Here is a 15,038-nt window from a genome sequence, read left to right as displayed (position 1 = left end):
CTTTTCACCCCCTTGGTTATCAAGAATCTATCTATTTCTGTCTTAAAGATATTAAAGACTCTGCCTCAACCACCTTGTGAGGACGAGAATTCCAAATCGTCACAACCCTCAGAGAAATCATTTTTCCTCATCTTGGTTTAAAAATAAGGGTCGTCCATTAAAGACAGTGACCCTCTCGTTCTAGATTTTCCCACAAGAGGAAACATCCTTTCCACATCCACCCTGTCATGTTCCCTCAGAATCTTATGGGGTGATTCTCTTGATATGGCGGCCAAATGTTCGTGCCGTCGGACAGGGCCCGGGCACGACCCAATAGGGGGCCAGCACGCTGCTGGAACGGTTCACGCTGCTCCAGCCTCTGTACCGCTGCGCCAACCCACGCATGTGCAGTTGGGCCAGCTCAATCCTGTGCATTGGTAGTTGGGCCGCGCAATCCTGCGCATGCGCGGGGAACTTCTTACGCGCACCGGCCCCGACCCAACATGGGGTCAGTGTTCAGGGACCGGCTGCAGCGGAATGTAGGCCCGGGGGGGGGGGGGGGGGGGGGGAAGAGGCCGGCCCGCCAATCGGTGGGCCCCGATCGCAGGCCAGACCCCTCCGGAGGCCCCCCTCCCCCCGGTGAAGGAGCCACTCACAAGACACTCTGTCCATTCCAGGTATCAGCATAGAAACCTTCTCTGAACTGTAAACAATACTCCTGATGTATGTGCTCTCGCCAATGCCCTGTGTAAGTATAATAATAATCTTTATTGTCACAAATAGGCTTACGTTAACACCGCAATGAAGATACTGTGAAAAGCTCCTAGTCACCATATCGCCTGTTCGGGTATACGGAGGGAGAATTCAGAATGTCCAAATGACCTAAAAGCACGTCATTTGGGACTTGTGGGAGGAAACCAGAACACCCGGAGGAAACCCATGCAGACATCGCACAGACAATGACGCAAGTTGGGAATCGAACCTGGGACCCTGGCGCTGTGCAGCCATAGTACTAACCACTGTGCTACTGTGAAGCCTAACCTCCCTACCCTCGAATTGAATTATTCTTGCAATAAATGATAACATTCTATTAGCTTTCCTAATAGAAAATTCAAGAACTGAGTTTGCTGAAGTTCAACAACTTCAGACTGTGAAGTCTCTCCTCCACCTTCATCCTATTTTTATTTCTATCAATTTATTTTTATTTCTTCCATTGATTCTTTTTTCCATTCCTCTTTTCATCCCACTTTAAATCTTGTTTTTCTACCACCACCTCTCCTCCCTTCACCCCACCCGGGCTATCTGTTTCCTGTTCCAGGTTTTCCTTAGACACATTGCTTCCCTTTGTTTTGCCATGAACACATTCTGATCTTTTAATGTGTCACAGTCAGCACCCTTCTTAACCATTGTCGCCACTACTTACAGTCCCTTTGTCTTTTTGTCCACAACACCTTTGTCAATTTTTTTCCCAAGCCTCCCCCATCCCCTCCCCTCAATCCAGCTTTTATATAACGGCCGGTTTAGCTCAGTGGTCTGGACAGCTGGTTTGTAAGGCAGAACAAGGCCAGCAGCGCGGGTTCAATTCCCGTACCGGCTTACCTGAACAGGTGCCGGAACGTGGCAACTAGGGGCTTTTGACAGTAACTTCATACTTGTGACAATAAAACAGCCCCCTCGCTACAGCATAAATCTCATCCTATGTTCAGTTCTCTCGAGCTCTGAAGAAGTGTCACCCAGACTTGAAACATTAGCTCTTTTCTCTCCCCACAGATGCCGTCAGACCTGCTGATATTTTCCAGTGTTTTGTTTTTATTTCAGCTTTCCTATTATTTGCTGTACCCACATACTAATATTTTGTGATTCATGCATGAGGACATGCAGGGCCCTCAGAATCTCAGAGCTCTGCAATCTCTCACCACTTATCTAATATGCTTCTTTTTTATTCATCCTGCCAACATGGACAACCTTATATTTTCCCACATTATACTTCATTTGCCAGATGTTTGCCCACGCACCTAATCTCACTATATGTTTTTGCAGCCTCCTTATGTCCTCTTCACGATTACTTTTCTACCATCTTTATGTCATCAGCAAATTAGGCAACCAAAACATTGATCCCTCCATCCAAATCGTTTATATAAACAGATTTTTGGTTAACATGGGAGTCGAGGATTATGGGGACAGGCAAGAAGTCATAGTGAATCAGGTCAGCAATGATCTTACTGAATGATAGAGCAGGCTCAAGGGGTTGCATGTACGACTGTTGTTCCTATTTCTTATATCTCTATAAGGCAGTATGCAAAGAGTCCCATTTTCATTGGACGTGAAATCCTGAATGATCCAAACAATGTCAGAAATATTTACAAATGGCATGTTAAATTCTTGAAAATATAATGACAATAACATACATTTGCTACACCAATAAGAATACAACCCAAAGTGATTCATGTGGTTTTACTACAACATTTAAGTAGAATCAAAGGCAACAAGATTTTATGCTGCTTTGCCTGCTGCCCACTGTATCTAAGATAAACTGAATTGACTATTTTTCTATTTGGAAAAAAATCACCGCCTCCTGCATTGCTTTTATCACTTTTTTAAAAACAACACACATTCACAGAATTATAGTCTTGGATATGGACCATAATTCAGCATTCCAAAGAACTAGATTATTCAATTGTTCTTCGAAAACTCTGTTTCACACCAACAGGGTTAAATACTTGTGTACTACCAACAAATGTTATGCTGTCCTTATACTTGCAAGATTGGAACAGCTAAATTGTACTAAATATCACTAGGGAGGTCGGTTCGCTCAGTCGGCAGGACGGCTGGTTCGTGATGCAGAGTGACACTAACAATGTGGGTTCAATTTCTATACCGGCCGAGATTACCATGAAGGCTCAGTCTTCTCAATCTTCTCTCTTTCTCTCTCAAGGGGGGAGCAGCCTCTGGTCCTCTGGGACTATAGCGACTGTCACTAAATTTCAGCAACGTTTAGTTTTCTTAATGACATGTATGTTGCATACATCTACCTATAAATTTAGGTCATACTCTATAGATATAAAAGGTGCCGACAGGCTGACAAAGAGGGAAAAATGTATGTATATTTTAGTAAATCTAGCCAATACATAGCAGTACGCAGCAAATGGATTACTTAATTTTAATTTTATAAAGAAAAGATAGAGTTAAAACCTGTTTCCATGGCAGTGGGAGGAGGTTAAGAAGATGGGAATGGGATGTACCTTGGAGGGCTTAATGTCTGAACTGTTACAAGCCAAGAGCCTGACAAGAAGCTGAAAAGAAACGTGGGGTGGAATTTTCCCCAAAAATGTAAGACTGTAACTGAAAATCAGCATGTTTCTCCCCAAAGAGTCAGGTTTTCTCTTCAGATCTTTTGCCACTTTGTCCAAAGAAAAAGCAAATGGGTGTATTTTATGAATCACTCTGGCAGGGTGGGGATGACGAGCTGGCAAGCCCGGTTCCACAGAGAAAGGATACCTCAACGTCAAAATGAAATTAAGGCTCCCCCCAACCATTGCCGGCATCAGATTTTCAGATGTCCACCATCATCGCTGACATCCCCACATATTGGTACCTCCTCCCCCCCATGGAGTTCCCTGGAGGCCCACCCCCTGGCCCCACCAACCTGGCTCTACCAGATTGTCACTGTCAGGATGCCAGGGGGCAGTGCTAAGTGTGATGAATGTAGGAATTTCAGGTAACTATGTTTTGGGAGCCAGAGGAGCAATTAAAGCATCGTGAAAGCATGAGCTAATGAGTTCATGTTTGGATTAGTGGGTTTCCTGTGGGGTATTTAATTAGAGATTGTGGCCGCGACCATACGAGAGGCCTCTTGTGTGATTCACGATACTCAGGACACATACTCACACACGTCACAACCTGGATCTCCCCCTCAATGTACGGGATCCAGATTTGCATATTTAAGTGTGCAGTTAAGCCCACTTAAATATGTTTTGCGGACTGAACATATGGCGTTGTTTAGCTGGTCCACACAAACCAGGTGTAATGGCACCTTGGAAGTGGGGGGGGGGGGGGGGGGGGGGGGGAGAGAGAAGGGAGCTGTCTCCGAGGAGGTCGTAGGCCCCCAGGCAGGGTGGTACCTTAGCTCCCCCGCTGCCATCCGGGCATCTTGGCACTCAGCCTGGCACGCTGGCAGTGCTATCAAAACACTCTGGCAGTATCACCCTGAGTACCCTGGCCTTATAAGGTGGGGTGGGGTGGGGGCTTGAGGCCCCCCTAATCGTACGTTGGGGGGATCTGAAGGCCATGCTGGAGGATCCAGAGATCGGGGCAGCAGTTAAAAACGTCTCCCTGATTTCTTCATGTCCTGACGAGCTGAAGCTAAGTGCAGCATCGGCGAGGCTTTCCTCACTGATCCAAAAAAAAAGAAAGTCCTGTTTAATAGTGAGGTTGTTCACTGCGCTGCTGAGAAACATCCAACTAAACGTGCCCAAACTTGATTCTGGCTTTTCCCCATTAAATCTCGCCCATTGTGTTGATTAGCATTGTTTAAGGGGTAATTGTAAGCCATTTTCTTGTGTGATGTTAAAGATATTTTAATACTGTAGAACATAGAACAGTATAGCACAGAACAGGCCCTTCGGCCCTCGATGTTGTGCCGAGCAATGATCACCCTACTCAAGCCCCAAGTATCCACCCTATACCCGTAACCCAACAACCCCCCCCCTTAACCTTACCCTTTTTAGGACACTACGGGCAATTTAGCATGGCCAATCCACCTAACCCGCACATCTTTGGACTGTGGGAGGAAACTGGAGCACCCGGAGGAAACCCACGCACACACGGGGAGGACGTGCAGACTCCGCACAGACAGTGACCCAGCCGGGAACCGAACCTGGGACCCTGGAGCTGTGAAGCATTTATGCTAACCACCATGCTACCGTGCTGCCCTGATCCGATACTGTATTGGAATAAAGTTTGCTTTAATTTACCAGATCCCTATTTTGCATGAAATCACTCCAGGAGTGAGGTATCTTTTCCTCACAGTCTTACAGAATTGAAATTAAATATTAGAATGTCTGTCCTGTGTCCTAGCCACAGTTGGGGTCCGGTCCGGGATCGTAATATAGCCCTGCCATGTCCCTGACCACCTGAGGGTTACACTGGCCTCCGCGCCCCTGACGTGGTTACCTCTAATGTGAATATGTGGAGCATTTTGCCGCAGAAGGCTGTGGAGACCAAATCACTGAGTGTCTTTAAGACAGAGATAGTTAAGTTCTTGATTAATGAGGGGATCAGGGTTATGGGGAGAAGGCAGGAGAATGGGAATGAGAAAAATATCAGCCATGATTGAATGGCGGAGCAGACTCGAAGGGCCGAATGGCCTAATTCTGCTCCTATGATTTATGGAGGGCAGTAGTGATTTACATCAGCATGATGGGGGGGGGGGGGGGGGGGGGGGGGGGACCTGGCGCCCTTGCAAAATACAGCGTTCTGTTGCTTCAGCATATTAAAATGCATGCAAATTGATGGTGAGCATGAACCTGATTATGTCGCTGGGGAGGGGGGGGGGGGGGTGGGGGCTGGCGCAAATCCTATTAGCAGCAATAACAGGATGTGCGCCCGCGGTGAACAGAAAATCCCCCCTGCTAGTTTGGTTGTTGATGAATTATCTCAGCCATAGGACATCACTGTAGGATCAGGTCCATCCATCTTCAGCTACTTGATTAATGACTTTTAGAGCACAAAAAATATAAGGAGTAGGTCATTTGCCCCTTGAGCCTGCCCCACCATTTAATTAAATGATGGCTGATCTGACTGTGATGTTAATTCCACTTTGCTACCTGCTCTCCACTCCCTTGTCAATCGAAATTCTGTCTAACGTGGTACTGTTCGCAACTCCTCAGATACTGAAGCAGGGGCGGGGTGGGGTGCTAACACTAGAAACTTTACTGGACAAGCCAAATAAAAACTGTGGCTGCAATAACAGGCTAGAGTCTGGGAATTCTGTGGTGTGTCATTTACCCTCCCCCCCACCCCCCGACTCCTCAAAGCCTGATTTCTGCCTACAAGGATAAGTGAGGAGTGTGATGGAATATTCTCCACATGCCTGGATGACAGAACTCAAAGCATTTTGACACCATCCAGGACAAAAACAACCCACTTGATCAGTACCTCATTCACAACCTCAAACATTCACTCCCTCCACCACCAGTGCACAGTGGCAGTAGTTGGTTCAATATTCAAGATGCAACGGAGCATCTTGCAGAGCTTCCTTCAACAGCTCTTTCAAAATCTGTGACCTACCATCTAGAAGGACCAGGGCCGCAGACTCATGAGAATGCCACAAGCTACAAATTCCTCTCCAAGCCACAAACATCCCAACTTGGAACTTCGCTATACCTTCACAGTTGCTGGGTCAAAGATCTGGAACAACCTTCCTAACAGCACAGTGGGTGTATCGCAAACAGATGAAGTGCAGTGAGTCAGGTTGGCATACACCAACACCTTCTCAAGGACAATTAGCGATGGGCTTGAAATGCTGGCTGTAATAACTTCACCAAGGCAGTCTTCCAGAACCATACTCTTTTATTAACGTGACGTAAAAGACCGTTCTTGTGGTTTACAATGCAAGTCCAAGCCCGGAGGCCTACAGAATACCGACTCAGGTTAAAGCTTCCTCTGCTCATTCACCATTGGACGAGCTCCTGCTCGCTTAATAAGGGAATTCATATCGCACAAAACCCACAGGGAGATCTACTGATGATCCTCAGTGCTTTTAATGGTCACCATAACATCTCTCGGCACTTGATGATTGGTCTGAGGTCAGTCGAAGATGGAACCATATCTGGAGGTGAGTGCCGAATTGGAACCCTGAGCTTTTGGAAGGAGCATCGAAGAGTTACCAATACAGATTCATCTTCAGTCGGGCCGCCAGCTTCACCTGGTTCCGTCTCAGAATCGGTGTCCTTGTAATTGGGTGGGGAGGGGGGTGGGGGGAAATGAACAGATGTTGGGCTGCCTTCAAGTTGTTGCCCGGCACTAGCAGCAGTCACCTCCATGGCCGGAATGAGGCTTTCTCAGGGTGGACTCCTGCTCCTGAGGTGATCTAGGTGTTTCCATATGGCCTGACCTTGGACCTTCACTTTGTATGGCACTGGTCCCATTTTCTCCATTATTAACACTGGGACTCAGCTAGGACCATCCCTCGCCGTAAACCAGGTCACCAATCTGGAATGTTCTTTCGGTCCTTGCAGGATCAATGGGCTGGATTCTCCTTTCCTGAGGCTAAGGGCCAGCGCTAACAGAGGATCTGTGGTCAGGGGAAGTCAAGTAAAAATTGAAATGCTTTGTGATGGTTCACCCAGTGAAAGACTGTTAAACTAGTGAAAAATTTCTGTAGAAAAAGCTTTTAATGAATGTGCAAGTAACACCTTGCGAGAGCATAACGCGGCTGGAAAATCCTGGGGGAGCCTCTTGCGGGTCTCCCGGCAGCCTCCGCCCCGCACGAGATTAACACAGTGAGGCGTCGGAGTCGGAACGCCGCCCAAAAGGGGCAGGGCCAATTGGCGCTCTCAGAAGTAGGTCTTTTTTTAAAATTTAGTGTACCCAATTATCTTTTCCAATTAAGGGGCAATTTAGCATTGCCAATCCACCTACCCAGCACATCTTTGGGTTGTGGGGGTGAAACCCACACAGACACAGGGAGAACATGCAAACTCCACATGGACAGTGACCCAGGGCCGGGATTCGAACCCGGGTCCTCAGCGTCGTAGGCAGCAATGCTTACCACTGTGCCACTGTGCTGCCCCCAGAAGTAGGTCTTAAACCTACTTACCTGGGATACACCGGCCTCCCTCGATTTTCTGCCTCCCCAGGGAAGCTGCAGCCGGGCACTGGTCCACACTAACTTGGACCAAGCAGAACTGCACCCTGGGGGTCTCCCCGGCTATCTGAGATCCCTGGGTGGTCACAGTCAGTGCAGTGAGGCCCTCCCCCTAGAATGTGGGCACCTTAGCACTGCCCACGTGGCCCTTGGCACTGCCATCCTCACACTGCCAGGCTTGCTGGAGCACTGCCTGGGTGCCAGTGCAAGGGTGCGCAGGTGCCAGGGTGGCTCGGAGAAGGGTCAGGGTCTGAGGGGGGCCATGCCCATGAAAGGATAGTGGATCGGGGGGTTGAAGGATGGGGTATGCAGGGCAGGTAGGTAGAGGCCTCCGGGATGTAAAGGAGTGAAGGGGGGGTACCTAGAAGGGAGGGCGTGCTGTAAGGGGGAGGCTTCCCAGGGACCCCATAGCAGGGTGTCCTCACTTGGAGGGGTGTGGGGTGGTGCCTATGTGTGTGGGAGGGTGACATTGTCCATGGGTGGGGAACCCACAAGCTCACTTTGAGATCGGAGCACCTTCCAAAATGACAGCCCCATTTCAGAGTTCAGCTCCCCAGTGCTAAAACATTTGAAGTGTGGGCTAAACTGGTGAGGACCTCCCCAGGGCCCAAAAAAGTGACCTGCGTCATTGAATAGCGGTGGGGAACCCGCCGGCAGAACAGGCAGAGAACTCCCTGCAAAATCCACCACAAATGAACTTGAAACTTTTTGGGAGAATCGCGCTCTTCAAAACTTTTCCATTAGATTGGGCCCTTTGTCTATAATTAGATTGGGTCCTTTGTCTATAATTACATGTGGTGAACACAGAGCTCACATACCCATCAACAAACTCTGCCCATGTGACCGAGCAAAATAAGTACAGCTGCACATTCAGTACAGACTGCTTGTTTTCAATCTTCCAACCAATTAGCAAATATCTTGTACACATTTCTCAGGACCAATAACTATTCTTATGGAAAGGGGAATGGCACAGAATTGGGTACACTATCCCCTTCCACCAAAAGATACACAACTGGGACTTCAGCTATGTCACAGATCAAAAGCCAAATAACCTGGCCAACTAGTGAGGTTACTAGTTGCATTGGTGCAGCAAAATTATTACAAAAGACAAATGCAGACAACACGAAAGGTAATTGGCACAAGTTTATCTGTTCAATTCAACGTACAGAATAATCAAGTAACATGTGTACTGAGGATATTAAAAACACATGATAATAAAACTAAATTTAAGTGGCGCTGTGAAGACATAAAGGGCCTCAAATTAAATATTTGCATAAGATTGCTTAATCTCTTTTTATGAAATTCTTTGGCATTTCACTACAAGTGCTATCTTTTTATATCGATTCATTTTGGTGTAATTACAAGGCCAAGCTGTTCAAGATGCATTTCTGCCATTTTTAAATCCGCTTTGCTGTTACGATTCATTCTTAAAGCCAACTCAATGAAACAAAATTGTAATTAAAGCTACCAATAACCTTTGTAATGCAAAACATTTCCATCCTTTCCAAATCAAACGATTTGGAAATCAAGTAAAAATTGAAATGCTTTGTGATGGTTCACCCAGAGAAAGACTGTCAAACTAGTGACAAATTTCTACAGAAAAAGCTTTTAATGGATGTGCAAGTAATCCCTGTGTAAAGAATTGGAGACACGGCTAACAATTCTAATTTATTCATAGAAAATCCACAGATCTCCAGTGGCACTGCTTACAGGATTTCCAGGAGCTCGAGTGCAGTTTCTGATGGTTATGCTGCTGCAAACAACGAGCTATTCAACAAATCTATTGGAGCAATATGTTGTCACGGTCCCAGAGGACTGTAGGCGGCTCTCCCCTTTCAGAGAAAGCTGACTGGTGGTGATTTAACCTGAGGGCCACCACACCTCAGGCGAAAGGCAAGGTTGAGAAGGCGGTGCCTTCATGTAAAACCTCAACTGGTACATGAATTGAACCCTCACTGTTGGCATCGCTCCGCATCACGAACCAGCCGTCCAGCCAGCTGAGTTAACCGACAGTATAGCACATAGATAACACAAAGTTAGCAATTTTAATTACAACGTTAATGCTTTCTACCAGGCTTTCTACTACAGGTTGAGTATCGTTTATTTGAAACCCTTGGGGCCGATCATGTTTTGGTATTCAGATACTTTCAGTTTTGGGATCTACCACATATGAAATGTAGGCCTCGACCTGCTTGCATTACACTAGCCTAAATCTAGACGAGTTAAAGTTTACAAATACGAGATTGTTTCTCCATTTATGAACTCTCACACATCCTACTTCTCACCTACGCCTATAATAAATGACATTGCTTTGGGCAGCACGGTAGCATTGTGGATAGCACAACTGCTTCACAGCTCCAGGGTCCCAGGTTCGATTCCGGCTTGGGTCACTGTCTGTGCGGAGTCTGCACATCCTCCCCGTGTCTGCGTGGGTTTCCTCCGGGTGCTCCGGTTTCCTCCCACAGTCCAAAGATGTGCAGGTTAGGTGGATTGGCCTTGATAAATTGCCCTTAGTGTCCAAAATTGCCCTTAGTGTTGGGTGAGGTTACTGGGTTGTGGGGATAGGGTGGAGGTGTTGACCTTGGGTAGGGTGCTCTTTCCAGGAGCCGGTGCAGACTCGATGGGCTGAATGGCCTCCTTCAGCACTGTAAATTCTATGATTAACATACAAATTAAATTCAAAGTTGTTAGGAGGAAATATACGCACCATTTGCCACAGCTGATGTTAACAAACACTTCTTGGAAGGGCCGATAAGCATGCCACCAAAACCAAATGCCAGCCAGACATCTATGTCACATAAGCTTGATGTTGATAATGATCAGTTCATATTGTACACGTTTCACACAAATGGAAGTAAATACAATGGCTAGAAAGCAAGATATAGGCAAGCCGTTTTAGTTGAATGGCAGATTTGTTGCCACATTTTCTTACATTACAGCAGTGACTGTACTTTATTGGCTATAATGGCTTTCACACACACAGAGGACATGAAAGGTACAGTATAAAATGCAAGTTTTTTTCTTTCAACAAATCAGAATTTAAACACGGTCCGTATGCTGCTGTTGAAATATTTCAAGCTGCATCGGAAATTAAGAGAATCCAGCAGAATAAATAAATATCTTTGATTTTATCAGTTTGGACAGGAAACACAAACACACAAAATCCCAAATTAAACCCATAAAATAAATACACAATATCTGAGCAAATACTTGTGCATATGTTTTTGCATTATTCCTCATTGCACACAAACAGGGCACGCTTTAGGAAGCTATATATGGCATTGATCTTACAAATTCCTTGAATAACTGATCATAATCAATGCCTTAAGCATGGACTATCAAGTTTCAGCCAGAAAAAGATTCATAATTGCCAGCACTTCCTGGTGTTAACTCTGCTTATGTCATATGTACACATTATGGAAGATTTTAAACAAATAAGCATTTAATATTCTTTGTTTTTGTGCGGATATATTTGAGAAAGAGCAGATAGTGCTCCTGTAAATCTGGCACTAAAATGAGGAAGTCCATTGAAAATTTTGCACAAGTGAAATAGTGTTTCTCTAGGGTCAAACCGGATACCCTGATCACATGTATGGTGCAAAGACTAATCTGGACAGACATCAAAATGAATACAAATGCTACCTTTATCTTGCAATGTTACTTCCATAATAAGTAATCCCATTGGCGTGAAGTCTGTTAAATTTGAGAACAGAACTGTATCTGATTCATATCACATTGCAAGGTGAATGCTCATAGCTTCCCATTGATTTAAATTAAGAAAGCATCTCTTTTCTAGCTAGTGGTTCATGTGATCAAGCCAACGGCACAAACGTAACATCAAACATCTGCTACCAGCGGCTGTTCATCCATGTCATATGGCTCAAAGCAAACTATGCATTCGCAAACCATCGATATTAAATACATTTTTCATGAAGGTGGAAGAGAAGTTCAATGGAGCATCTCATTTATATTCCCGATATCTGGATGTTCCTGTCTGAGAAGGGTGGATAATAATTAGACTGTTCAGGATGCATTGTCAAGAATAGTGAAATAACATGTAGCGGTAACATTTCAGTGGCACAGGTACAAGCATCAGGAGCTTGAAGCATCCTTTTTACAATCTGATACTTTTATGTAATTGCCATCAAAACCACCACCACAACAAACTGTTAGTTAAATTAGATACAATCTAGGGCAGCCGAGGACCCAGGTTCGATCCCGGCCCTGGGTCTCTGTCCGCGTGGGGTTTGCACATTCTCCGTGTTTGTGTGGATTTCACCCTCACAACCTAAAGATATGGAAGGTAGGTGGATTGCCATGTTAAATTGCCCCTTAATTGGAAAAAATTAATTGGGTACTCTAAAAATTAAAAAAAAATTAGATATAATCTAATGAAACATGCCTCTGATGGAGGTTACCGGTCACTAGCAAATAATGGGGCGGAATTCTCCGCTCCCCACGCGGCGTGGGAGAATCGCGGGAGGGCCTCCTGACATTTTCTACACACCCCTGGCGCCCCCAGTGATTCCCCCCCCCCTCGGAAAAATCGGCGCTCGCCGTTTTATACGGTGAGCGGCGATTCTCCGAGCCCGATGGGCCGATCGGCCGGCCCTTCACGCCCGTTTCACCACGGCAGCAACCACACCTGGTCGCTGCACTCGTGAAACGGGCGCCAGATGCCCGTTTGGGGCATTTAGAGGCCCGATTGGCACGGGAGCACCACGACTGTGCTCAGGAGGAGACAGGCCCGCGATCGGTGCCCACCGATCGCCAGGCCTGCGTCCAAAACAGACGCACTCTTTCCCCTCCGCCGCCCAGCAAGATCAAGCCGCCACGTCTTTCCGGGCGGCTGAGGAGAAAGATGGCTACCGTGCATGCGCGGTTCGCGCCGTCTGTGCGATTAAGTCATCCGCGCATGCGGGGGTTGGAACCGGCAACCTGCGCATGCGTGGAAGACCTCACAAATGCGCCGTTTGTCGCGCGTCATTTCCGGCGCGACGAGGTCGTGGCCGGGAAAGATGGAGGCCCGCTCCTAGCTCCCCGGGTGGGGGTGAATTAGGTGCGGGGAGCGGGCCCCGAGGCCGTCGTGAACCTCGGCCGATTTCACGACGGCCATCCCGATTTTTATCGGAGCGGAGAATACCGCCCATGTACTTTCACATTTGAACAAAGAACAAGGAAAACTGCAGAATGTGACGGGAGTTTAGTCTCAAAAAATAAATTTAGCATAACAAGGGTCAGAATCTTTTTGGAGACACTTTTTATGATGAATTAATTAGATATTACAAATGCGGCTCTTTGTAAGTTATTCCATTACGAAAGAAAGAGAGACAACAAGGATGATGAACCATTCACATCTAACTAAGGAAGTTAAGGAATGTATCAAATTGAATGAAAAGGTATACAATTATGCAAAGATTAGTGGCAGGAAGATTGGGAAAATTTTAGAAAACCAGCGATGAATGGTGCAGAAAATACTCCATGAGTAAACTAGCAAAAACAATAACATTAGAAAGTAAGAGCTTCGGGACTTCGGGTGGTGGCCATGGAGGGGTAGGTCGCACATTTGATAGCTCCCGCCCGTAACGGACTTTTGGACCTATTCCCCCCCCGCTTTTTTCCGGATTTTATGGGATAAAGCAATGAAGAGTGAGACAGTAAGGAGAAATCCCCCTCTGGTGTATGGAGAATTGGACCAGAAGTGGACATGTGAGACGACAAAGTCCTATAAGGGAGACACAAGCAGAGCTGGTAACAAGGGACAGCATGGCGGAGGGCTAGGGCCGCGGGGAGATGGCACAGTGGTCGACGGAGCAGCTGGTGAAGTTTTTCGAGGATTACTTCGCCAAGCTGAAGAAGGACACGCTGGACCCGATTAAGGCTTCGATTGATCAAGTGGTTCAGAATCAGGAAACCCACAGGAGAGCGATCCAGGAGGTTGAACAAAGTTGTCCGAGCACGAGGAGTATATAACCGTGCTGGAAAGCAAGGTGGGGATGATGAACGACCGCCAGAAAAGAATGCAGGATAAGCTGGAGGACCTGGAGAATCGGTCCAGGAGGCAGAATCTCAGAATTGTTAGCCTACTTGAAGGCAGTGAGGGATCGGATGCGAGGGCCTATGTGACGGACATGTTGAAGAAGTTGATGGGGGCTGGGGCGTTCCCTCGGCCCCTGGAATTACACAAAGCCCTTGTGAGGAAGCCCAGAGCGAACGAACCGCTTAGGGCCATGGTGGTACTTTTTCACTGTTTCATAGACAAGGAACACATTTTGAGGTGGGCCAAGAAAAAACGGAGCGGCAAGTGGGAGAACTGTGAGTTGCGCATTTATCAGGACCTGGGAGCGGATTTGGCAAACAGGCGAGCTGGGTTCAATCGGGCACAAACGACCCTCTTTAAGAAGGGGGTGAAGTTCGGGATGCTGTACCCAGTCCGCCTGTGGGTCACGCATGAGGAACGGGACTTCTACTTTGAAACGCCAGACGAAGTATGGGCCTTTATTAAAGAAATGAAGCTGGAGGCGAATTAAAAGTCACTTAGTATTGTGGCAGCGATTTGTGGTGTTGGATTGTAAGAATTTAAGTAGCTCTATGTGAAATAATGGGCTGTGTGAATGGTTAAAGGTGGATCTGTCTTGCATGCACCTTGTTAGAGGGGGGGATGGGCTTTGAATTTAATTCTGCTTTTTGGGTCACTATTTTTCTAAAGTGACTTTCTTCATTTGTTTTTCTGTTGTTTGTTTACTGGGGAATGTGATGCTTTTAAAATGATTATTCATGTGTGGGGGAGGGGGGGGGAAATAGAGGAGAGTACAATAGGGAGACAGACTGCTTGGTGCCTGGAGCGGGAGCTATCGAGTCAGCATGGGTCAGCTGACTCTTGGAAGTGCAGTGGGGTGTACAGGTGTTCAGCTGTAGCTTGACTTGGGGGATTGGGTTTTTAGTTTCGTTGCTAGGGGGAGGGAGGGGGGAGCTGCTTTGCTGACAGGGGAGGAACTGTTACTAGGGGACAAATGGGATGTCGGGAACGGTGACAGCCCGAGTGGGGACTCAAGGAAGCGGAGGGCGCGAATTTGAGGCTGGCCTAAAAAGGGTCATGGCTAGTCGGGGGGGGGGGGGGGGGGGGAGGAGGTTGGAAGTCACCCGTCCAGGCTGATCACATGGAACGTGAGAGGACTGAATGGGCCGGTCA

General features: G+C 47.0%; 1 protein-coding gene across 8 annotated transcripts in view; it reads right to left on the bottom strand.

Annotated features, from left to right (window-relative positions):
* The window catches only part of fam110b (family with sequence similarity 110 member B), a 189,985-nt gene that overhangs the window by 30,053 nt on the left and 144,894 nt on the right, over positions 1-15,038 (bottom strand). Inside the window, exon 3 of one of the 8 annotated variants that reach the window (XM_038809408.1) lies at positions 10,554-10,713. The exons of the other annotated variants lie outside the window; for them this stretch is intronic. The gene's annotated coding sequence lies outside the window, so the exon portion shown is untranslated. The remainder of the gene's footprint in view (positions 1-10,553; positions 10,714-15,038) is intronic. 8 annotated transcript variants of the gene reach the window in all.

Source organism: Scyliorhinus canicula, chromosome 10, assembly GCF_902713615.1.
Source record: "Scyliorhinus canicula chromosome 10, sScyCan1.1, whole genome shotgun sequence".
NCBI classification, from domain to species: domain Eukaryota; kingdom Metazoa; phylum Chordata; class Chondrichthyes; order Carcharhiniformes; family Scyliorhinidae; genus Scyliorhinus; species Scyliorhinus canicula.
Note: the sequence above shows the minus strand (reverse complement) of the source record. Positions and strands in the feature narration are given on the sequence as shown.